A 25,456-nucleotide genomic window follows, 5' to 3' on the forward strand; every position below is an offset into this window, starting at 1 on the left:
GGATACAAAAAAAACAAATGTTCTTCCTTAGATAGCAAGTCTTCAGGCCTCTGGTTATTGGTCCCAGATAAAGGATCTGAGGTCTCCCTGGCATCACAAAACACCAGTTGTCCTTTGTCAGCCTGTGGTCACAGTTGCCTCACCCATCTTTAGGGCACTCATTGATGGGATGGGGGCCCTTAAAGATGGTATCCTTGTGGGCAGTGCTGCTGACAGAAGGGGAGCAACCCTGTCTTGAAATTGTCTCAAACACTGTTTCTTACGGGTTACCCCACCCATCAGCCTAAACTGAGAATTTGGTAGGTTTAGAGGGTACAAAGCTCCTGAATACAGAACTTAAAAGGAACATCAATACCCAGGTCATGGGTATAAGATTAGAGCAATTTTGTAGTCTCATTCCTAAGAGATTTTGGATCACTAATAGAGGGAAGATTATACAAGAATAGCATATATGGTTTCCCTCCTAGTTAGGCTCTGAATCCATCTATCTTTTTTTTTTTTTTTTTTTTTTTGCAGGGCAGTGGGGGTTAAGTGACTTGCCCAGGGTCACAGAGGTAGTAAGTGTCAAGTGTCTAAGGCCAGATTTGAACTCAGGTCCTCCTGAATCCAGGGCCGGTGCTTTATCCACTGCGCCACTTAGCCGCCCCCTGAATCCATCTATCTTTGGAATTTGTGAACAAGGAGCACCCCAGCTAAAAGTTCCAACACACCTCACTTTTCTATCATCAACTTCTTGTCTCTCTACCCTAAAACTCTATTCTTCATCACCTTCCATAAGTCTTTGCATTACTTGAAAATACCCATGTACCTGAAGCCCAGTGTAATAATTATAATTTAAAATTGTCAAGTAGCTGAGTGGAGAGGGATATTTTCAATTTAATAATCAATTACTTTATTCCAGGTACAATGCTAAGCACCAGGAATGCAAAGAGAGGCAAAAAGACAGTCTCTGTCCTAAAGTAGTTCACAATCTAGTGGAAGAGACTGCATACAAACAAATAAATACAAAGCTCAGGATAAATAGGAAGGAATTAAAAGAGCAAAAACACTGGAATTAAGAGAGCATAGGGAATACTTCCCATAGAAGGCGGTATTCTAGTTGGTACTTAAAGGAAGGCAGGGACATAAGTAGTTGGAGTAGAAGAGAAAGAGCATTCTAGGAAGGGGGGACAGCCAAAAAATGCCCCAAGTGGAGAGATGGAGTTTATTATTGATGGATTAGCCAGGAGGACAATGTCACTGAATTGAAGAATATGTGTAGGTGAGTAAGGTGTAAGACTGGAAAGATAGGAGGGGGCTGGGTTATGAAAGGCTTTGAATGCCAAGCAGAGCATTTTGTGTTTGCTCCTAATGGCTGTAGGTATAGCGAGAAGTACAAAGGTACTCTCAAATCAATCTTATGTATTCATGATGTACAAATGATAGAAGCAATTCAGATAAATTAATTCTGATTCGATTACTAGTGTTGTTGGGAAGAGAATCTCAGAGCTGGGAAGGATCCTGGAGGTCATCCAGCATAACTCAGAGTAGCTGCACTCACATGCTTTCTCCTCAGCCAGAGTCTTGGCCAGAATCTTGGGTGAAGTCCTCTGAAACAGATCATTTGGGAGGGAAGGTAGCGCTTATACTTAGTGTGCCTCTACTGCTTTTCCTCCCATTCTCTGCTTACCTCTCTAGTTTGGCTTTCAATCTCTTCATTCAACTGAAATAGCTCTCTTCAAAGTTAGTCGTTTTCCTTCATTGCCACAACTAATGGCTATTTCTCAGTCCTTATCTTTCTTGACCTGTGTAGCCTTTGACACTAGTCCATGGTCATACCACTCTGAATGTGCCCAATCTCAGAAGGGGCCTGGTTAGTACTTGGATGGGAGACCATCTGGGAATACTGGGTACTGTAGTCTTCCCCCCTCCCTCACTTTGGGGCAGCTAGTTGGTACAGTGGATAGAGCACTGGCCCTGAAGTTGGGAGGATCTGAGTTCAAATTTCACCTCAGACACTTATTAGCTGTGTAAACCTGGGCAAGTCACTTAACCCCACTTGCCTCAAACATTGGGGTCATCTCCAGTCATCTTGCCATTAGACCCAGATGTCTCTGGAGGAGAGAGTGAGGTTGATGACCTTGCACAGCCCTCCTTCTCTTAAATCCAATTCAGTGCAAGTCATGTTGAAATCCTCTTTGAGAAGGAAGGACAAACAGCAACAGGATTGATGAAAAATCCTAAAGCCCTTCATAACCTGCCTCCTTCCTACCTTTCCAGTCTCTACAACTTACTCTCCTCCATGAATGCTATGATCCAATGTCACTGGCCTCCTTTCTCTTCCTGGCACAATAGAGCCTGTCTCTTAATTACATATGTCCACTGACTCTGCCTTTCTACTGACTGTCTCTCTGTCCTGGTATGCCTTACCTCCTCACCTCCACCTTTCATGACTTTTTTCATGTCCTACCTTCTGCAAGAAGCCTTTCCCAGTCCCCTTTAATACTAAAACCTTTTCCCTGAGTTTCCCTGAAGTTTACCCTAGATATATGTTTGTGCATCTTTGTTTGAATGTTGTCTCTCTCCTCCATTAGAATGTTAATCCAAATCCTTCAGGTCAAGGGTTTTTCACCTTTCTTCATATTCCTAGCAATTTGCATGTGCCTCTTTTTCTTTTCTACTATGCATCTGGAAATTTCATTTTGTTTGGTGTTTTGGAATTATACTTTAAATCAATTGTTGTAGTTTCTGTTTTAATATTTGTTCATTGATTCTTTGCTTTATTTCTCCATGGTTTGGGTATTAATATTATATTGATCACAGAAAAAAAATTTGGAGGAATCCATTCTTTTCCTACTTTTGCAAACAGTTTTTAGAAATATGAAATTAATAGTTCTTGGGATACTTGGTTGAAATTACATTATAAATTTATCTGGTCTTAAATTCCTCCCCCCCCACCCTTTTAATGCTTGTCTGATTGGCTTCCTACCTCTGATGTTACCGTGAGGGAGGTTCCAATCAGTGAGATTCCATGGCAGTTAGAAGTTTCTGGCTGGGAAGACGGAGAAATGGGATGAGGCTAGTTTTCACCACAGCATGTCAGAGAAAAAAGAGCTGGGACCAATCCCAAATTCATCATTTAACTATAATTTTGGACATCCCTTTTAATATCTCTGGGCCTAAGCTAAACTTATCTGAGAAGTGAGGGGCTACTGAGCTACTCTCAAGCTCTCAATGCTATGATCCCAAAACTTGGACTAGAAAATCAGAGGTTTTTCCGAACTATCACAAGAATGGACCATCCATCAGAAATGATGCTTTTCATTCTGCCTACCATTACTTACTGTAAATACTGCTTAAGCCATCTCTATATTTGTAGACTCCTTTGAATTTTTCCGCCAAATTAGTTTTGTCTCTCCATTAACAATTTTAAAATGTCAAAGTAATATTAGGAACATAGGAGTGGCATATTAGCTACTGGCAATATTTTTGAAAAGTAAAAATTTTTCTTAGTGACATTCATTTTCTAGTGACCTTTCTTACCCCAAGATATCTGTGAGAAATGCTTGGGGACAGCTAGGTGGTGCAGTGGATAGAGCATCGGCCCTGAAGTCAGGAGTACCAGAGTTCAAATCCAGCCTCAGACACTTAACACTTACTAGCTGTGTGACTCTGGGCAAGTCACTTAACCCCAATTGCCTCACTAAAAAAAAAAAAAAAAGAGAGAGAGAGAGAGAGAAATGCTCATGTTTCCTCCTAAATATTGTTGTTTTATGTTTCTATTTTTAGTTAAGATTTATATTTAGTTGTCTATGCCTTCTTTTAAATGTTTCTTTTTTTCTTTAGCCTCTCAAGTGATGTATATGATATCCACTTGACATCTTGAATGAAGGACATAATAATCAGATTTAATCCCTTTTCACACAAAAAAGGTAAGCGATTAAATTTATTTTAAACTTATAGATTTTAAGAATGCATTTTTAATAGGAGTAATTTTCAAATTCAGCCGCATTTTAGTTAAGTACAATTCTTTTTTTGTTTGTTTGTTTTTGTTTTGGGGTTTTTTTTTTTTTGCAGGGCAATTGGGGTTAAGTGACTTGCCCAGGGTCACACAGCTAGTAAGTGTCAAGTGTCTGAGACCGGATTTGAACTCAGGTCCTCCTGAATCCAGGGCCGGTGCTTTATTCACTGCGCCACCTAGCTGCCCCAGTACAATTCTTTAATATTGTGTACCTCATCAGTTCCACTGATCCACCATTCTATTTTTTAACCAATAGCACATTGTTTTGATGGTTACTGTTTGTAATATAGTTTGAAATCTGGAACTGCTAGGCACCTTCCTTAAATTTTTATTTTTTTCATTGATTCCCTTGATATTTTTGACCTTTTGTTCCTCCCGATAAATTTTGCTCCTATGTTTTTTAGCTCTATAAAATAAATCTTTGATAGTTTGATTGGTATGGCACTAAATAGGTAAATACATTTATTTAGGATTATTATATTGGCTCAGTCTACCCAGTAGAAATTAATATTTCTTCAGTTGTTTAGATCTATATATACTCCATCCAGATACCCTAATAATTAGAAAGTATTTATGAGTTACAAATGACATCTTCCCATGTAGGAATGAAAACAGTTTAACCTTTTAATATCCCTTATGATTTGTTTTTCCTGTTTACCTTTTTATGCTTCTCTAGGGTCTTATATTTGAAAGTCAAATTTTATATTCAGCTCTGGTCTTTTCATTAAGAATGCCTGAAAGTCCTCTCTTTCATTGGATTCCCATTTTCCCCCTGAGGGATTGTATTCATTTTTGATGGGTAGGTGATTCTTGGTTATAATTCTAGTTCCTCTGACCTCCAGAATATTGTATTCCAAGCCCACTGATCCTTTAATGTAGAAGCTGTTAAATCTCATGTTATCCTGACTGTGGCTCCACAATACTTGAATTGCTTCTTTCTGGCTATTTGCAATATTTTCTCTTTGACTTGGAAGCTCTGGAATTTGGCTATAATATTCCTGGAAGTTTTCATTTTGGGATCTCTTTCAGGAGATACTCATTGTATTCTTTCAATTTCTATTTTACCTTCAGCTTCTAGAATATCAGGACAATTTTCCCTGACAATTTCTGGGAAGATGATGTCTAGGCTCTTTTTTTGATCGTGGCTTTCAGGTAGTCTAGTAATCTTCAAATTATCTCTCCTGGATCTATTTTCTAGGTTAGTTGTTTTTCCAGTGAAATATTTTACATTGCCTTTTATTTTTTCATTCTTTTGGTTTTAGTTTATTGTTTCTTGATTTCTCATAAATTGATTAACTTCCATTTGCTCAAACCTAATTTTTTTTTGTCTTTTTGGTAGGGCAACGAGGGTTAAGTGACTTGCCCACAGTCACACAGCTAGTAAGTGTCAAGTGTCTGAGGCCGGATTTGAACTCAGGTCTTCCTGAATCCAGGGCTGGTGCTTTATCCACTACGGCACCTAGCTGCCCCTCAAGCCTAACTTTTAAGGAGTTATTATTTTCTTCAGAGAGCTTTTGTACCTCCTTTTCCATTTGGCCAATTTGACTTTTCAAGCTGTTGACTTTTTTTTCATGATTTTCTTGCATCACTCTCATTTCTCTTTCTATTTTTTCCTCTGCCTCTATTACTTTATTTTCAAAGTCCTTTTTCAGCCCTTCTATGGCCTGAGACTAATTCCTATTTTTCTTGGAAGCTTTGGATGTAGGAGCTTTAACTCTGTTATCTTCTTCTGAGGGTGTATTTTGATCTTCCTTGTCACCATAGAAACTTTCTAGGATCAGCATTTTTTTCTGTTTGCTCATTTTCCCAGCCTATTTCTTTACTTTTAACTCTTTGTTAAAGTGGGACATTGCTTCCAGGGTGGAGGGCACGGTATCCCAAGCTTCAGGGGGTTTGAGCAGCTGTTCTCTTGAGATACTTCTATGAATTTGTAAGTCCTTAGTTCTTCCAAGGTGGTATGATTTAAGGAGAGGTGTGTTCACCACTCTCTTGGCCTGTGCTCTGGTCTGCAAGCAACCACAGACCTGCTTTTCTGCCCTGGAACTATGAACAGAATCCTGCTCTACTGTAGTGGCAGCATCTGGTGTGTTTGTGATCCTCCCCTTCCTGGGACTGCCACCCAATACTGTGACCCAACCTGAGCAGGGGCAAAACAACAGAGTTCAGCCTCAGTGCTAGCAAAGAGACCCCTGTAATCTCCTCCTGGCCAATTGTTCGACCCCCTTACTGTCATCTGTGGGCTGAGTTCCAGAAGCAGCTGCTGCTGTAGCAGATTCAGAAGTTCCCAAGTCCTGGTTCACTGGGGCTGGAGCTGTGTTGGGATTGAGTCTGTACTGGGGTGGCCTGAACTGGGCTGTGTTCCACTCTCACCCTGGAACTACAGATCTCCTAGCCCCCAACACAGCCCTTATGACGCTACACCATACAATGCCATCTCTATGTTTGTCAGGAATAGAAATCAACTATAGGCTGCTGGGTTTTGCTCATATTGATAAAAAGTGTAGGAAATGCTTAATATTCTCCTCACTGAATTATTCCTAGCTAAAAGCAATCAAACAAGCAAGAAAAAATGAAAGAAAGGAAGGAAGAAGGAAGGAAGGAAGGAAGGAAGAAAGAAAGAGAGAGAGAGAGAGAGAGAGAGAGAAAGGTCTACTCAAGGCCCACAGTTAGCCAAGGATGAGAGGAGGCTCTCAAAGTTTAGGTGAGGCCTATTTTGCATACTGAGTACAGAATTCCTCATGATGAAACACATTTCTAACTGCTTGCTGTTTATTTCTTTAGGTGCCATGTAATCATCTTTTCCCCTTTTAAACATAGTGACTCTAGGGTGGGTGTTCATCTTCTCCTTTAATGGAAAATGGAATTATAGAAAGATGGATATGAAATCAGAGCAGTTGGGTTTAATTCTACCACTTCAACCTCTATGACCTTTGGAAACTTCTTTAACCCCACTGGGCCACAGTTTGTCCATTTGTAAAATGCGTGACAAAGATCCCTCTAAAGCTATGATTCCATTTCTTCACAACTCCTAAAGTAAGGCCAAGCAAATACTTGTGGCTATATGCCAAATAGAATAAAACCCAAGTATAGAATGGGCGTATAGAAAGAGCTTGATAAATATTTATGGGTTTCATTATGATAGGAGGCAAGAGTTTTTATTTGCAATTGTTGAGGGTTAAATTTAAGGTAATTGCTAAATAGAAACAAGATCTATCATCTTAACCTAATATAATAGCCAACATTTATGTAGCACCTACTATGTGTTAAGCATTTTGTTAAGCACTTTACAATTATTATCTTATTTGATCTTTGTAGCACTGGGAGATGGGTCCTATTATTATCCCCATTTTACAGATGAGGGACCTGAGGCAAACAGAAGTTAAGTGACTTGTCCAGTTTCATAGAGTTAGGTGTCATTTTGCTGAAATAGTGCTATGCATGTTTCCCTCTAAGCTTCCTTATGAGAAGGGGAAAAATATAATTTTTTCTGACTTATGGATATGTTCATTCTGTGGTTCAAAGTATCAGAATTATATCTTAACTCTAAGCCAGCTGTTACCCAAGCCTGGGTATAAAATAATAAAAGAATTATTAGAAGGGAAAATTGTGTGAGAGAGTTTACCTACGCTCTTAGTCATCACAGGTCCAACTTATTTTGCCTGTCCATGCACACTTGCACCCCAGTAGGATATAATGGAAAGGACACTGGAATCAATATCTGGATTCAGATTCCACTGGAGACATTGACTAACTCAGTAGCCAGAGGCATAGAGTCCTCATCTATTGAAGGGGAAGAACAATACTTGAAATTACCTACTTCATAAGGTTTTTGTGTAGAAACTGCCTTACAAAGCACTAGATGAATGAAGTACTTTGTGTGAATTATATTATTATTAGGCAGAATATGTACATTGAATCATTCAGTGATATTAATGGCTGAGAATAACAAGTACTGGACTACTGTCCAAAATAATTGAAAACCTAGTTTCTCATATGTTATTTGAAAAGTGAAGTTCTAGGGGCAGCTAGGTGGTGCAGTGGATAAAGCACCGGCCCTGAATTCAGGAGTTCCTGAGTTCAAATCCGGCCTCAGACACTTAACACTTACTTAACCCCAACTGCCTCAAAAAAAAAGTGAAGTTCTTTGGTAACTAGAACTGGTTGATTGAAAATAATTTTTTTAAAAAAGAAGATGAAGTGAAAATATTGACTTCATGAGCATATAACAAAAACATTACTGATGTACCAAATAATGGAACTAATGATATTTCAGTATCTGTTTATATAAATAAGGGAAAAGAGGGAAAACAGATGATGCTAGACTTATTTTGCATATTCCTCACAGAATTGTTCTCAGACAAGGCCATTGCAAAAACTTTATCAGTGTTCTCTGTCTTCTGGATAACATAATTACAAGTCTACTTTTTAAATATTTTGGCAAAACATGAATACGCCAATTGGACATATTTTATCTGGCTTCATGGCCCAGGACTTTTTTGGGGTGGAGCAGGGGGCAGGTCTGCTTGCCTGATTAAAACCACTGACTGTCTGAGAGGTTGTTTCTATGTGTCTTTCTCCAACCCTCCCAGTGAACCACTCCTCATAATAAAGAATAATAAAGAGGAATAATACTCTCACATGTTGTCAAAACAGTATATCATGTTGTTAAAAGTCTTGTGTTTATTACTTTTCTTACAATGTACCTTTTTATATTTTGTGATCATCCTTACTCCTTTTATGGTAAACAATTGTTCTATTGAATAATAACCCCTTCATTTTTCCTCAAATTTGTTTTCTATATGACTTAACTTTTGCCGGGGGTCACGGATCTATTTGTGGCTTATTATGGTATATGGCATGAGGTGTTGGCCTAAACCTTTATTTCTACTAGGATGTGTTTTAGGTTCCCATGCTTCTTGTTGCTATTACCCCAGCAGTTAACAGTCCTGAAATTTATGTATGTATGTTTGATTGCCATAGAGTAGTGAGAACTCCATCTGTTATACAGTTCATCAATTTTAAATCAGTACCCTGGAATTCTGATGATTATTGCTTTGTCATGTAGTTTGACAAGCAACACTGATAGGACTTTCTTGCCCATCCCCAGCCCCCTGCTCCTCCCTTTTTAAAATTTCCATTATTTCTCTGGATGTTCTTGACCTTTTGTTCCTTCATATGAATTTTGCTATTATTTTTTCTAATTTTGTAAAATAATTCTTTGTCCATTTGAATCACATGACAATGACTTTGTAGATTATTTTAGGGAGTTTTGTGGCTTTTATTTTATTAGCAGACAGCCCAGCCATGAATAAATAAAATATTTTCAATTATTTATTTTTTTCATAAATAGACTTTTATTCTTTTACTCATTTAACCCATGAATGTTTCTTTGTAGGTGGACTATAATTTTTTTTTCATTGTCAAGTGTCTGAGGCTTGAATTTGAACTCAGGTCCTACTGAATCCAGGCCTGGTGCTTTATCCACTGTACCACCTAGGTACACCCCCTGGACTATAATTTTTAACCCCAGATTTTGAACATATCTGTAGTTATTGTAAAAGGAATTTCTTTTTGCTATCTCTGCTTTAGGGAAAAGGTACTACATGGAAAGACTAATGATTTTCCTGGGTTTATAAAATCCTGCTAGCTAGGGGGCAAAATGGATTAGAGGACCAGATCTGGAGTCAGAAAGACTTACTTTCCTGAGTTCAAATCCAACCTCAGATACTTACTAGCTGCATGATCCTGGGCAATTATTCACTTTACCCTGTTTTCCTCATCTGTAAAATGAGCTAGAGAAGGAAATGGCCAACCATTCCAGTATCTCTGTTAAGAAAATCCTGAAAGGGGCTCACAAAAGAATCAGATACAACTGAAAATGACTGAACGACAACTACTACTACTTTACTTTAGAGGAAGCTAGGTGGTGTTATAGAATGCTATATATGGAGTCAGAGAGACCTCAGTTCAGATCCTGCCTCAGATACTTATAAACTGCGACTCTAGTCAAGTCACTTAGCTTCTCTTTCCTTCAGCTTTCTCATCTATAAAATGGTGATAATAAGAACACTTACATCCCAGAATTATTGTGAGAATGAGATGAAATAATCATAAAGTCTTTTACAAACCTTAAAGTGCTATAGAGATGCTAGCTATTAGTATTATAACATTAATTTGTTTCAGTTAATTTTGGTTGAATTTCTTGATTTCTCTAAGTTCCCCAATGTATCATCTGCAAAAAAATGAATCATTGTGTCTCTTCCTTTTCTATGACCATTACTTCAATTTATATCTCTTGTCGTGCAGCTATAGGGAGCATTTCTAGAATTATATCAAACAATGGAGATGATGATGGACACTTTTGCTTTACTCCCAATGTAAATGAAAGAGCCTCTAATATTTCATCAAATGAGGTAATACTGGTTTCTGGTTTTAAAAGAAAATATTTGTCATATTAAGGACTATCCCATTTTCTTCCTAAGCTTTTTAATTAAAAAAAAAATATAAAATGTTATCAAGCCCTTTCATATAATCTGTAGGTCTTTTACTGTATGGGGGAGATCAATTACTTAACAAGATTCCCTTTTATTGTGGGGAGCATTTAACTCCTTCCTTTCACAGGATGGTTCTTAAACTTTATCCCTTATTTCCGTGCAAAACTTTCCTGGCCTCTGAATAGATGTGCAAACAACATCAAGGCAGAGCAGTGGTTAAGGGTTAACTCTGGGCTTTCTACTGTAGCCCAATTGGAGGTTCCAAGAACTGAGCTACCTGTTTTGAAGCCCCATTATCTATGAATTGAAGATGATATAGACCTTCTATGAGTTCAAAGATTTAGAACAACTTTAAATTTTGAAGGTTTCTTTTTCTCCATATTTTCAAGACTTTTCTGATCTTCTCTACCTCACGTTCTTGAGAGATTATCTCCTCAAAACTTTTTTTTTTGGGGGGGGGCGGGACAGTGAGGGTTAAGTGACTTGCCCAGGGACACACAGGTAGTAAGTGTCAAGTGTCTGAGGTCAGATTTGAACTTAGGTCCTCCTGAGTCTAGGGCTGGTGCTTTAACCACTGTGCCACCTAGCTGCCCCCAAAACTCTTGAGCCAAATGAAATCCTACATAGATGCCCACTCATCACCGTATAAGATTTGAAAGACTCGAGTCTTCCATGTAAACACACTGCACACATAGAAAGACTAGGAATCAAGAGGGGTGTGTTGCTTTACTGAGGGGTGGGGGCAATGTGTCTCTCTTACATGGGGTCCTGTTTTGTTTCAAGGTTTTGGTTAGAACAGCATTAGAGTAGGTAGCCCAGTTGTCACTCAACATAAGTTAAAGTTCCATAAGTTGAATTTGATTCTTTGCTTATTTTTGTATGGATTTTCCTTCTAGAATATATTTTTTTACAGTTCTTTAGAGCTGTGACCTATAGGTTTTCCAGGAGCAAATACCTATCACAGAAGTCTCAGGGCTTGGGACTTTTCAAGGGAAAGAGCTGAAGATTAGTGAATGTATGAACGAGAAAGTACTTAGTAAGCACTTACTGTACGGCAGACACTGGGCTAAGCTCTGGCGATACAGCTACAAGCAAGCAATTCTGTGGCCTTATATTCAAATGGAGAAAACAATACATAAAGGGGAGCTACGTGTTGTGGCATTGATTGGAATCGGCTGGCATTTTGCATGGAAGGCTGGTTCCAAGCAAAACAAGGAGTAAGCTCATCTAACTAAGCCAAGAGCCTCAAAACACAGTCCAGGATCCAATAGGAAGTATATGGGAGGATGACTTCAGTGTGAGTGACACTGCATTGGATGTACTAGGGCAGCTAGGTGGCACAGTGGATAAAGCACTGGCCCTGGAGTCAGGAGAAGCTGAGTTCAAATCTCACACACCTACTAGCCGTGTGACCCTGGGCAAGTCACTTAACCCCATTTGCTTTAAAAGATCTGGGGCTTTGGGGGCAGCTAGATGGCGCAGTGGATAAAGCACTGGCCTTGGATTCAGGAAGACCCGAGTTCAAATTCAGCCTCAGACACTTGACACTTAACTAGCTGTGTGACCCTAGGCAAGTCACTTAACCCTCAGTGCCCTGCAAAAAAACCCCCAAAACACCATCTGGGGCTATCTCTGGTTGTCCTGATGTATATATATATATGTGTGTGTGTGTGTGTGTGTGTGTGTGTGTGTGTGTGTGTGTGTGTGTGTGTGTATCTTGCCACTGGACGCAGACGACTTTGGAGGAGTGAGGTTGGTGACCTTGCACAGCCTTCCTGTCTGGGTCCTCTTTGAGAATGAAAGACAAACAATTGCTTGCTACATTTAATTGTAATGTAAATTCTTTGCATATAGTTAATTGTGGTTGTAATGATTGTTTGTGACTACATTGTACTCTAAGTTAATGATGCTTCTCTGATATATATTCATAGATGTTCAAGAATACTCCATGTAATTTTCAGGGACTGGAAATTTTTATGTAATAGGCCTGAAAGGGCACTGACTTTGTTTTCCCTCTCAACTCCAGCTACCAAAAGGCATTGGCCCTGAGTCCTGAAGGTTTTCCAAGGGCAAGATAGAGAAAACATCTTTGCACATGGTCCTTTTGGAGGAAAGACATTCAGTAACTACAGGCACTGCATCTTGATTTTGTGTCAAGCTTGTAAAGAAAGTAAGGGTTCTATGAGTGAGTGACTTGTTCACTTGACAGATGTGAACACCTATACAAGCTATGCAGGAGTATAGCTAAGGGGTGATTGGCAACCAGCTGCCTTGAGATCCCGAGGAAGAACAGGCAGATTGGCAGCTATCATCAGGTCTGAGTCACATGGTATAGTGAAATTGTCTCATCCTACATTCCCTGGCTCTTGTCACAAGGAGAGGGAAGTGTCAGTCACTCATAGCACCTGCTTCAAGCTAGACTTCTCAGACTTGATTGAAAGGGCTACTGAGATTAAGACCTCCATCCCACCCTCATTGCTTCTCTGTACAACATCTTCATTGGCTATGCTTCACAGAATACCACTCACTTCAAACTCTGCCAATTCCTTGTGGAAGGGTACAGAGGCAGATCAGGACATGGATAAAGATTCTTCTTACACTTGCCATTCCTCTACCCTTCTCCTTAAAACGTCTCATGCCCAGAAATATATGCCAAAAGAGACACTTCCTCCAGGAAAACCTCTTGGATGCAGCCTCAAGTCCTTATGAGAGATTTAGCTTTGCAAGGAAAGTTAGCATGCTAGACTTCTCTGTTACATAGAAAACAGCGAGCACCATGAAGGAAAGAGGCAAGTGGAGAACATATAACTTGGGTATAGGGAAGACATGGAGAAAGCCCCAGATGAGAGAGGAGGAATCAAACAGACTCCAAAAGCTTTCCCAGATTCACGCATGTATTCTCTCCAAATTAATCTGCAAAACATACTTAGAGATATTTTATCTAGAGAGTTTCAAGGACCTAGAATTTTTTGCATATAGATCTCATTTTTATAAAAATGTTTGTGATCTTGTCAGCTCACATAATGAGACATACTCTAGGGCCAAAGAAAAATTTTGGAAAAGCAGAGCTCTATCTCCCTGTATATGAAATATACGCTTATTATAATCACCACCCCCCCCGCCACACACACACAAACACTCTCTGTCCCCTATAAACCACATGTCAATGAAATGTTACAGGCTTTCTTTTTCCTGGTACATCCAGTCCTGCACCACTTCTATATCAACTACTTAAGGCCCAATTTAACATCCCTAAAATGAAGATGGATTTTTAAAAATGTAACAGGATTTAAGGATTGAGATTACAGTGCATACTGATGTAACTCTCTTTCTTTCCCAAGCTGTTCCCCCCCAAGTAAGAACCTAAAGGTTAGATACCCAAATGGCAGTTACTTCCTCAAGGTTCTAGGGAGGTGGATGGTGAAATGAAACATCCAGGTGGTCCCATAGCAGGAGAGAGCACCAGATATCACCCAATACTGGACATCCAGGACCAGATAACACCCACCATTGGTCTACCAAGGGGCCTAATCTACAATAGAAGATGGGTCCTGAGCAGCACCTAGGCCCAGTGCCTAGCAACCCAGAGCAGAGCAGTATCCAGTACCAACAATGCAGAGGAAGAGAACCGAAAAGTTGTAAAGAAGCCCAGACAAACAGAACAGCTTTGAAAGTTACAGGTTGAACTCAATATATTTAATACACTTGATAGACTTGAAACACTTAAAAAAAAAAATCTATGGTTTTATGTACCATCCTCTTTTTTTCTATTCTTTACAGATATGAAAATGCTCATTTAATTTGGGATTTGTTAAGTTCAGAATTTTTTTTTAATTAAGGAAGTGTTCACATTAATGGAATAATATACGTTTTGATGTCTTAAAATGTTAAATTACAGAAATAATGAGCATGATTCTTTTCTTTTAAAGTTGTGGTTTGGGGTATATAATTGCCTCTGAATAATACAATTTTTCTATACCATGTGAGTTTTTTAAAGGACATACTTTGGGGGAGGAGGCACTAACTGAATTTTTATAAAAATGGGCAGTTAGGGGCAGCTAGGTGGCGCAGTGGATAGAGCACCGGCCCTGGACTCAGGAGTACCTGAGTTCAAATCCGGCCTCAGACACTTAACACTTAGTAACTGTGTGACCCTGGGCAAGTCAGTTAACCCCAATTGCCTCACTAAAAAAATAAAACAAAATTAAAAAAAAAATGGGCAGTTAGAGAGACCTAAAATGCTTTTCAGTACTGTTGGGAGACATTCAACCCAAGTGACCTTTTGTCTGAATAGTAGCTAAAATGGAAGATGAAAGAGGGGGACTATGGATGGGAGTTTGTTTTTTACCCGATTGCCCGTTGTTATTTGCCTGTTGTTTCCTTGACCCTCTTTGTATCGCCAATGTTTAACACAGTGCCTGGTGTGTAGTAAGCACTTAATCATTGCTGATTGACTATGAGAGTATATCATTATTTACCCTCATGAACCTCAAGGAGAAATCAGGCTCAGCATCTCCATAACTACTTAAAATAACAAGTGAGACACAAACTCAGACACAAGGTTGAGAGATGGAAGAGAGATCAATTTGCAAAAAGAAAGATTGTCATTTAAGCATACTTGTTTCTATTTTGAAATTTTTCTAAAAGTGACCTGAAATGTCACTTTTCCCCTCAGCTTCTCTTCTGTGATACTTTACTTACTTAGGATGTTAATTCCTTAAATGTCTTTTGATCTGTCTTTTTCTTCCTTTTTTCTGGTGATGTCTGGAAAGCATAAATTCAGCCCAGGTGATCTCCGGAGACCTTGGGATATCTGGTCTGAGTCGGGGCATGAAGGAAAGGCTTTTTCGAGAGTATGAGGGCCTGGGCTAGTTAGGGAGTTTATGGCACTGGACCTGGGACTTTATAAAAAACAAAAAGATCTCTTACCCATCTTCTCTTAAGCAGGCAAAGATTTTGGTTTAGCTCTGAAATGTCCGGGAGAAGAATTTGTTCCCTGAATATGGGGACAAGTATTTGAGATCTAAAAGGCCAAAACTAAACAGATCATGTAATTAGCAGTTATATATTGTCCAGGCCAATAGATAGGATAGAAACATTCCCTCATCTACCACAAATGAATCTTGTTACAAAAGTCATTCTTTATTTTCTCCCCAATCAGCAACTTACATAGTCAGAGTCATCCCCAGTGTAAGGCTTGATGTCATGTAAATACCTGGGAGATGTCATGTAAATACCCTTCTGCTCAGTCTAGGTTGCATGTTGCAACTCAAATTGAACCTCTCCTGGGTCATAGCTCAGTACACCCTCAGCTAGATGGTAATGACTGGGAGGGAGCCTCAGTCTGTTGTCTGAGACCTAGAGAAAGCATGGTCCTATAGTGCTTGCTTGTTGGATCTGTTGCTTGATTATCCAGAGGTCTTGGGTAGGTACCCTACTGTTTTTTGTCCAAGGAGACTTATACTCAGTGGTGTAGTTGGAGGTAGGGGTGGGGAAGGTCAATGTATCTGTTACCCTCATGTCATAGTAGAAATTCCATGGTTTAGTGATCAGGGCCAGGTTGCCTCATTGCCTTCCAGGAGCCTGTTGGAGCACAGTCTAGTAGGTAAATAAAGGGCAGAAATATAATTTGACTTTCAGAGCTCCTTGAAGACTTACACTTTGATGTGGTGTCCTGAAATTGAATATATTTTGGGTCTATTGGAGGTGAAGCCTGAGAGACAGGGTCTAGGACAGCCTGTAATGACATAGTAGATTTTAGTCAAGGGAAAACTTTAATCATTTGCTTAGACTTAATGGTTTTTGTTTTGGCTTATTATGTGGATTAAGTTTAAGTGTTTGGTTCAGGCTAAAACTTCTGGTTTCTCTGAAATAGACATATGGACCATTTATCAATGCCTAATCTAATTTTGGCTTAGTGCTACGAATGAAATTTGGATTTAGCCTTTCAGTTGGAACCAAATGTACATTTGACCCAGCAGTCAAGACCAGGTGCTGCCTTGGCCTGTCTACTTTCATCAAGAGTAGAGAGACCTTTTTGTTGAGTTACAAGAAACTGTCCATTGAAGTAGACCCCTTTGAGATACAGCCTCTTGAGTCAGGTCTATTTTAGCCTCGGCTCCATGGAGGGGTCTTAGACCCTTTGGCAGTCAGGGTATGGCGGCAGTGGTGCCTCACATCTGTCCTTGTTCCTTTTGTTAGGGCCTATTCAAGGCTCAGTCTTATGAACCTTAAAAATTGCAGGTATTGAGGAAGCTAACTAGAAAATCAGTTGTCTTTCTGCCACACTATACAAAATTGGATTTCATAGATTGGTCTTTGAGGTCTCATGATGGTGCAGCAAGTGGGGTTTTCACTGAGTGTTGTGAACATGGCTATGAAGTTGCTTGGGGCCTGGTGATGATTTTTTCATTTGGTCAATATGATGCTCTCTCCTCTAGAGTGATGGTCAGGGAATTATAACAGAGATATTTTGACCCTTAGGTTTTCCTGAGGTCACAGTGTAATCCCTGGGCCTCAGCCCATGGTCTAGGTCTGATGATGGAGTCTCAGTCCCTGTCATCGTGGACCAAGGATCAGGATTATGTCCTGGTTTAACTGTGGTCCTGCTGCAGAACTTTATGGAATGTCCCAGTCAAGGGTCTGGGCCTTGGCCCAGCTGTGGCTTCGTAACTCATGATTACTAGGCCATCTCTGCTGCTCACCTATTAAGGTTATCCCCATGTTGGATTGGTGATCTGCCTAGCACAGAAACTCAGCTCTGAGAAGCAAGCCTTGTGTAGCCTTCATGTTGTCTTTGTTATATAGAAAGAATTTAGCTCTGCCTTTATCATTCACAAAGCACACAGATGTTTTTTTTCCTGGTGGTTGTCGTAAGATAATTGAATGGAGAGGTTGATTCATAGGTGAATAGGTAATAAGGAAAGAGGAGGACTTGTGGGTGATGGTCTTTTGTCTAAAGCAGAACATCTGCTCAGTCTTTAACTAGTGGCCTTGTTCAGAAAATGAGGTGATCCTACGTAGTGGGAATGGTATAAACACTGACTGGATTTGGTGACTAAGGTCTGTAGGGTCTTGGAAACAGTGAGAGGGAGGGGAAAGGAACCTGTCCTGGAAAGACAACTGATAAACAGGGGTCAGGGGAAGGGATGATAGGCAGGGATCAACTAGAAGTGCTATAGACTTTATATTCTCAAAGTGCTTTTTACCTATACTGAATTATTGGAATCCACAGAAGACCCCCTTAGCATCAAAGTCAAATCAGTATTTTTATCCTCATTTGACAGATAAAAAAATATACCATATGCCTATGTAGCAACTCTTACACATAGCAATGAGCTTTCCAGAAAAAATCTGTGGAAATTTATGCAAGCATCCTTGATTATTGCAAAGAAGGGAAACTAAGGCACAGAGAGTCTAGGATAAGTTCATGTTGTTGTCATTCAATAGTTTTGAGTTGTGCTTGATTTTTTGTTTCTCCATTTGGGGTTTTCTTGGCAAAGATACTTGGGACAATTTTCCATTTCCTTCTCCAGTTCATTTTACAGATGAGGAAACTAAAGCAAACAGGGTTAAGTGACTTGCCCAGGGTGACAGGGCTAGTAAGTGTCTGAGGCCAGATTTGAACTCAGGAAGATGAGGAGTCTTCCTGACTGCAGATACCCAGCACTCTATTCCCTGTGCCACCTAGGTGTTCTGGGCATGGTTATAGGGATGGCTCATATAGAAATGGTGGAACCAGACTTCCAATCCACAAAACTGAGATGGAATGATTAAGGGTTTTGCACATTTAGTAAGTAACAAAGGCAGAGTTAGATCCAAGACATTCAGATTTCTCAACTCACATCCTCTTTGCAATGTACCATATTGGTCCTGAGGAGCACATGGTCTGGTTTAGCTGGACAAGAATCACACACACACACACACACACACACACACACACACACACACACACACACACACACACAAACACACACACACATTCACAAGGAGAGATCGGATAGAGTACCATTTGAAATGACCGAAAACCAAAGTTCTCATCTTTTAGAAATGTCATGAATCTTCTCCCCATTTATTCACTGAAGTATTTCCTTGAGAAGAAAATAGATTAAGCCTAATAAAGCCAGGGATCTGCTAATCAGGCTACCACAACCACAACCACAGCCACAACCCCATGACATGATTGCTGCCCTGGGATGCCTCTTTTTTTTGGGGGGGAGGGGGGAGGCAATTGGGGTTAAGTGACTTGCCTAGGGTCACACAGCTAGTAAGTGTCAAGTGTCTGAGGCTGGATTTGAACTCAGGTCCTCCTGAATCCAGGGCCGGTGCTCTATCCACTGCACCACCTAGCTGCCCCCAGGATGCCTCTTTTTAAAACAAGGTTTCTTAATTTTTTATGTGTCAGGTACCTTGCCTTGGCTGTCTAGTGAAACCTAAAGACCCCTTCTCAAAATCATGGTTTTAAATAATTGAAGAAATTCAGGTAGAGTTTAATGAAAATGCAGATTTTTTTCCATCTAAGTTCAAGGACCGCTTCAAAACCATCCATAGTACCTTTCAGGGCCTGTGGCCAATTGTTTAAGAACCAGTGTTTTAAACTAACTTTCTTTTGTGTCCCCATTCTGGATCATGCTAATGTATGCAGAGGTATTATATCCTTATATTACTATACTTCAACAAAAACAGTTAAATAAATGGAGCTAGTCATCACCTTCTGGACCTTTCTCTTTTTCTATTCCTCACCTCTCATCTTTCCCACCTTTCTTATTTTTATTCAAATGTACCCCAATTATTAGATGTAAATTAAAACAGCTCTCAAGTACAGCTTTATAGCTTGGCCAAGTTGGAAAAAATGGAAAATTACAAATAGTGATGGGCTGTGGGAAAATAGGTACTTTTGACCCAGCTATACCATGGAAATAAATCTGTTTTCCAGCAAGATCAAAGAAAGTGAAGAGGAGGAATCCATAGGTACAAAGATATTTATAGCAAATATTTTTATAGTGGCAAAAAATTGGAAGCTGCAAAGCTGCCCATCAATTGGGGAATGGCTAAACAAGTTCTTGTATAATGTGATGAAATCCTATTGTGCTATAAGAAATGATGAAAAGAATAGTTTTAGAAAAACCAGGGAAGATTTTTATGAACTGATACAACAGGAAGTGAGCAGAAGCAGGAGAAAAATTTATACAATATAACAACAACAGCAAATTGCTACAAAAATGTTTTTTTTCTGTATACATTTCTGTTCTTGATTTAAGGTCAATAAAATCATTTTTATTTTGAAATTATGGGAGATGTTTGTGAAAATCTCTTAAGAGACTGAAAAAAAATAAACTTGATTTCCATAAAATTAGGCCATAGGTACATTTCAAACTTCTACCCTTCCCTAACCTCCCTGACACTGTCCAGTTCACCCAGTCACCAAAAGGTCTCATAGAAAAGCAGAAATAAGAGTAATTCAAATGTTCCAGTGTCCAGGAACACTCAGTCAAATTCCCAGTGGCTTCAGGGTCAAAAGGTATTTCCTAATAGGTAAAAGTCAAACTCACTAAAATAAGGTATGATGATTAAAAATATGAGACATAGTTTTTGGGTAATGTAATAATTCCATTAATAATGCTTACAGGTTATTAATAAGAAGATGGTCAATGGATGTTTTTTTCAGACCAAAGACCCATGGTCATGCGGCACAGGGTTTTTATACCCTTTAAACAGTTGGTAGTCAGTTGGCCACAAATTGACTCCTGCACAGAGAGATTGTCTCCAGCCTTCACAAAGAATGTCTTTCTCTTTAATAGGCGTCTCCCTTTCTCTCCAGAGTGGCCTTCCCCCTGGAACAAGAAGCTTTTAGTTATCAAGATAAATGGATATATCTCTACCCAAGTTTCCTTGTAAGCTTGGGTTGGGCCTATCCAAGATGTAGCGATTCAATGTAATCTTACTTTCAAGGAGAAGTAGACCTTGGATTTGGGGAGGAGTGAAGAAAGGACTAAGAAGAGGAGAGCACTGAGTTCCCCCCAAGATATCAATTATTAATAATTATTTCTCACAAAGGTAACATTTCAGAGAAGCAAACAGTTCCTCATAAGAGGACAGCATAGAAAGGTGCAAAGAAAATCTGCCTTTTCCCAAACACTCAACAGGACTAAATCCTATCTAACATCACCCTGACTTCTTGGAGTACCTTTTGTCACCTTCATTTACTTTGTATAATGGGGACTTAAGAGATAGCACTCGTTCCATGGGTTTTCATAGCAAAAGCACCAAAATCAGTTTGACCATTGTGAGCAACTGAAATTAGCTTCAGACACCCTGAACAGGCGGCCCCTCCCCTAGCGCAACTCCTGAAACTGCCCGGCATGGAGGCCTTGGGAATCCGCCTAAGCCCTGCTCGGTGGGAATGCACATGAAAAACCTCACGCAAACGACAGCTTCCTCTGCCCAGTCCCCAGGCCTGGGGTGGCCAGGGAATTAGCTTGGCATTTTCGTGGGCGAGGGGCGGCTCAAGGGCCTGATGAGAAAGAAGCGTTTATATTCAGGAGCTGGGTAGCGAATGGGGGGCTTACAGTGAAAGTGGTGAAGATATAGTGAGAGATGCTGGAGACGTTGGGGGGTGGCTCCAGAGAGAGAAATTAAAGAGTAAAAGGGCAAGGACAGAGAAAATTGGAGAGGACTAAAGGCAACTGCAGGCCTCAGTGGCAGCGGCCAGCATACCCTCAGGTGAGAGGCGGCAAGGGCAGGAAAGAAAGTTTAAAATGCAGTCAAGTCATATTTTACTTTTGTTGCCTTTATCCCTAAGTTTATTGCTCTAAATAAACCCTTTGATGTTAAATTGGAAAAGGGTGTTTGCTTATCAGTCTGGGAGGCAAGTGGGGGAATTTTTAAGCGGCCCATACTAAATTAAAAGCAGTCAGATAGCCAGCCAGGAGTCCACAGATTAGGCCCACCAGTTAATATTTTTATCATTAAATGGTGACCACAAAGGGATTTACAGGCCGATTATCATTTTTTAGATGCTAATACAGCTATAGATATAATTTTTCATATAGCCCACCGTTATAAATTTTTCACATTGGCAGTTATAGTCTTATAGTCAATTTTTTATACCATAAAACTATTGTAAATGGAACTTTCTATTCATTCTTATTCATCCATCCATCCATCCATCCATCTATTTACCTGTCATTTATACATCCATCTCTCCATCTATTCATTCATTTTCATTCATTTATTTCCTTTTTATTCATTCATTAACAATTTTATTGCCCCTTGAAGTCTTGTCATTACCAGACTTAGTCCTGGTCACACTTCATACCCTGGGGGTATGAAGACAAAATGAAACAAATAGTTCTTGCCCTTTGTCAGTTAATAATATGAAGACAATGTGTACATAGGAGTAAATAAAAACTAGATTCAAGACAATTTTTTTTCTTTGTTGGAGAGGGTCGGGGAGGGCAGGAAGACATTAGCAGCTAGGAAGATGTTTGAAGGTGGTACTTGAATTGAGTCTTGAATAATAGGATCATAGATTTAGAGTACATTGGAACCACAGCACATTCCTAAAAGGAACATGGATTTAATAAATCATTAGGTCAAAGAGTATGGACAGCTTAATTACAGTATTGAATTGCTTTCTAGAATGACTGGACCTGATAGATTTAGCAACAGTGCATTGTTCTTTGACCACTGAGTGGAGGATAGACTGGAATGGGGAAAGACTTGTGACAGGATTAGATTAGATGCATTTTAAGTCTTTGATTGCAATGCCTTTCGCGTGCTAAAAACCAAATGCTATTTTTATATATTCAGAATCTGTTTGAAGGATATTAAGATAAAGTCAAGGTTGTTGGGGTGGGGGGAGGAAATTATCTAGAGTGGAAAAAAATTGTAATCATTTATCCAGCTTTTACCAGTAACTGTTGTATTCTGATTACACAATTTTCCATAATTATATGCTGGTCCTACAATTTCTTATCTCCATTTATAATAAAAAATATTTTCACTGACAAAAGAACAAAAACAAACCTCTACAAAAATACATTGTGCTTATTTTCAATACCCCTCCAAATATTGTCATATTTCTTTTTGCTTACCTTCTCCAATCTATCAGTGTGAGGTAGAACTTGTGTTGCTTAAATTTGCATTTCTCTAGTTATTAATGATTTTGAGCATTTTATTTAGCCTTTTTATTTTATGATAATAAACATTTTTATTTAAAGTTTTGAGTTTCAAATTCTATCCCTCTTTCCTACCCTCCCCTAACCCTTCCCTGAAGTGGTAAGCAATCAGATATGTTATACATGTGCACTTAGGTAAAATATTATGATATTAGTCATTTTGTGTAAGAAAACTTTGATAAAAGAAAAAAAGTGAAAAATAGCATGCTTCAGTCTGTGTTCAATATCAGTTCTTTCTTTGGAGGTGGATAGTATATTTCATTATTAGTCCTTTGGGATTGTTTTGATCATTGTATTGCTGAGAATAGTTGTCATTCACAGTTCTTCATCAAATAATATTACTGTCACTGTTCACAACATTCTTCTGGTTCTGCTTGCTTCCCTATACACTTGTTCATATAATTCTTTCCAGGCCTTTCTGAAATAGTTTTGAGCATTTTAAAGTGGATTTCTTCTTTTGAAAACTTCCCGCTTTGACCATTTGCCTGTCATATAATGTTAGAGTTGAAAGATACCCTTCAAAAGCAATTCAACTCACTTTTTTTGGCTGAATTTCCTTCACTTAGCTTCTGTACATTTTATAAAATATGCCAGTGACTTTTTTTTTTTCACAAGAGAATTTCTAACTTCTTGTCCTACCCAACTCAGCCACTCTTCCCACTCTTCTCCAACAGCCACAACATCATATCTTAACCTTGGTGGGAAAAAAAAATAAAAAAGTGACATGTTTCTATATATACACACAAAACAACAGCACACAATGTGGCCATGTCAGGAGATGGATAGCACACTTCATCATCAATTCTCTGTAGCCTTGGTGGGTAATTTCACTGATGAAATTTCTGAAGGCCTTCATAGTTGTTTCCTTTTACTTCTTTCCTTTTCTTCCTTGATGTTGTCTAAATATTTCCCCTGGCTCTGTTCAGTTTATTCTTATCTTTATCTTTTTTTTTTGTTTTTTTTAGGGCAATTGGGGTTAAGTGACTTGCCCAGGGTCACACAGCTAGTAAGTGTTAAGTGTCTGAGGCCGGATTTGAACTCAGGTACTCCTGAATCCAGGGCCAGTGCTTTATCCACTGTGCCACCTAGCTGCCCCAGTTTATTCTTTATTGGTTCATAAAAGTGGGGGACCATCTTCAGTTGTCCTGATAACATATCTTGTCACTGGACCCAGATTGTTCTGGAGGAGCAAGACTAGTGACTTTGCACAGCACTGCCCTCACTTAAATCCAATTCATTTGCAAACCAAGACATCACCTTCCTGATGTCATTGTTCCTTTTTTAGAATAAAGGACAAAGAAAAATCTGTGAGTACTAATAGCTGTCCCACTGGGGACCTAATTGGCCAGTTCCATTTGGGCAATGATGCTCCATTCTTTCCTTCCTCCCTCCCTCCCTTCCTTCCTTCCTTCCTTCCTTCCTTCCTTCCTTCCTTCCTTCCTTCCTTCCTTCCTTCCTTCCTTCCTTCCTTCCTTCCTCCCTCCCTCCCTCCCTCCCTCCCTCCCTCCCTTCCTCTGTCCACATGGGGAATTATGCACTTATATCTGGGTGCTCTGCCCAAAGGAAAGTGGATTCTCTTTTTTTTTTTTTTTTTGCAGGGCAATGAGGGTTAAATGACTTGCTCAGGGTCACAGAGCTAGTAAGTATCAAGTGTCTGAGGCTGGATTTGAACTCAGGTTGTCCTGAATCCAGGGCGAGTGCTTTATCCACTGCACCACCTAGCTGCCCCAGGAAAGTGGATTCTTGAAAGAGAGCTCTGGAAAAACTAGGCTTTGGTAAGGCCTATTGGGATTTAAATGGAGCTGCTTGAGTATGCCTTAAACCCAAAACACTCTGGCTCTTACCAATTGGACGATGATAAGTCGTAGCCCAAGCCTCAGTTGGTCATTGTTTGGGTTTTGATGTCTCAGAATGAATTTAAATAGCTTTCTGGCCAGAAACCCTGGGTCTTCCACTGCCAGATTGATGTTTTTTGTTTGTTTTGTTTTTCGAGTAGGTAAAAAGAGGCCCTTTTTGCCTCATTTTTTACCTAGCCTTAATCACTGAATGGCTTTTGCCTCAGACAAACAGACCTGGGAAAGACCTTAGTGTATAAAGGCCAAGGTCTCCCACTCTATCCAGGGACATCTCCAGTCATCCTGATCTATATCTTTCTACTGAACCCAGATGGCTCTGGAGGAGAGAGTGAGGCTGGTGACTTTGCACAGCCCTCCCTCACTGAAATCCAATTCACTTGCAAGTCAAAACATCACCTTCCTGATGTCTGTGAGAACCAGGGTGCCACCCCTGCTGAGAAAGACATTGTGAAAACAAGGGCCCTGCCCCCTAGCAAACATGTGGCTTGGCTTGGCATCTGGAAGTTGTCATTATTTATAGAACCACCTGTAAGTCATGTTAATCAATGCTACCAGCCAGTTAGCTTGGAGCTATGTGTGGGGACTGCCCTGCTTCCTCTTCCACGGGGGCTTCTGGGAGAAGCTGCTGAGGATCACCCTTTTTTTGTTCGGGAACTGGCTGGTAGTGGCAGAACTTCATGTGTTCTCTTCGGAAGTGTGGGCTGCTAGGTAAAGGCGAGGTTTTCTTTCTGTCTGTCCTGCATAGATCTGAGCTAGCATTTTCCATTCTATGAGAACTGTTCTCACCCTCTCTCTCTTCACTAACTTCTAATACACTTTAATAAATACTTAAAAGCCTAAACTGTTGCCGAATTTATCAGTAAATCTTAGCTATTTTCTCCCCCACACTGGGGTCTGGTAAGGCGATCACACGTAAGATTTTTTTTT

General features: G+C 39.7%; 1 long non-coding RNA gene across 1 annotated transcript in view; it reads left to right on the plus strand.

Moving 5' to 3' along the window:
- LOC122748730 overlaps positions 1–25,456 on the plus strand; it is a 71,864-nt gene that overhangs the window by 20,635 nt on the left and 25,773 nt on the right. Inside the window, exon 2 of the long non-coding RNA XR_006355638.1 lies at positions 3,826–3,911. This is a non-coding gene — a long non-coding RNA (uncharacterized LOC122748730). The remainder of the gene's footprint in view (positions 1–3,825; positions 3,912–25,456) is intronic.

This window comes from Dromiciops gliroides, chromosome 3, assembly GCF_019393635.1.
Source record: "Dromiciops gliroides isolate mDroGli1 chromosome 3, mDroGli1.pri, whole genome shotgun sequence".
Lineage (NCBI taxonomy): Eukaryota > Metazoa > Chordata > Mammalia > Microbiotheria > Microbiotheriidae > Dromiciops > Dromiciops gliroides.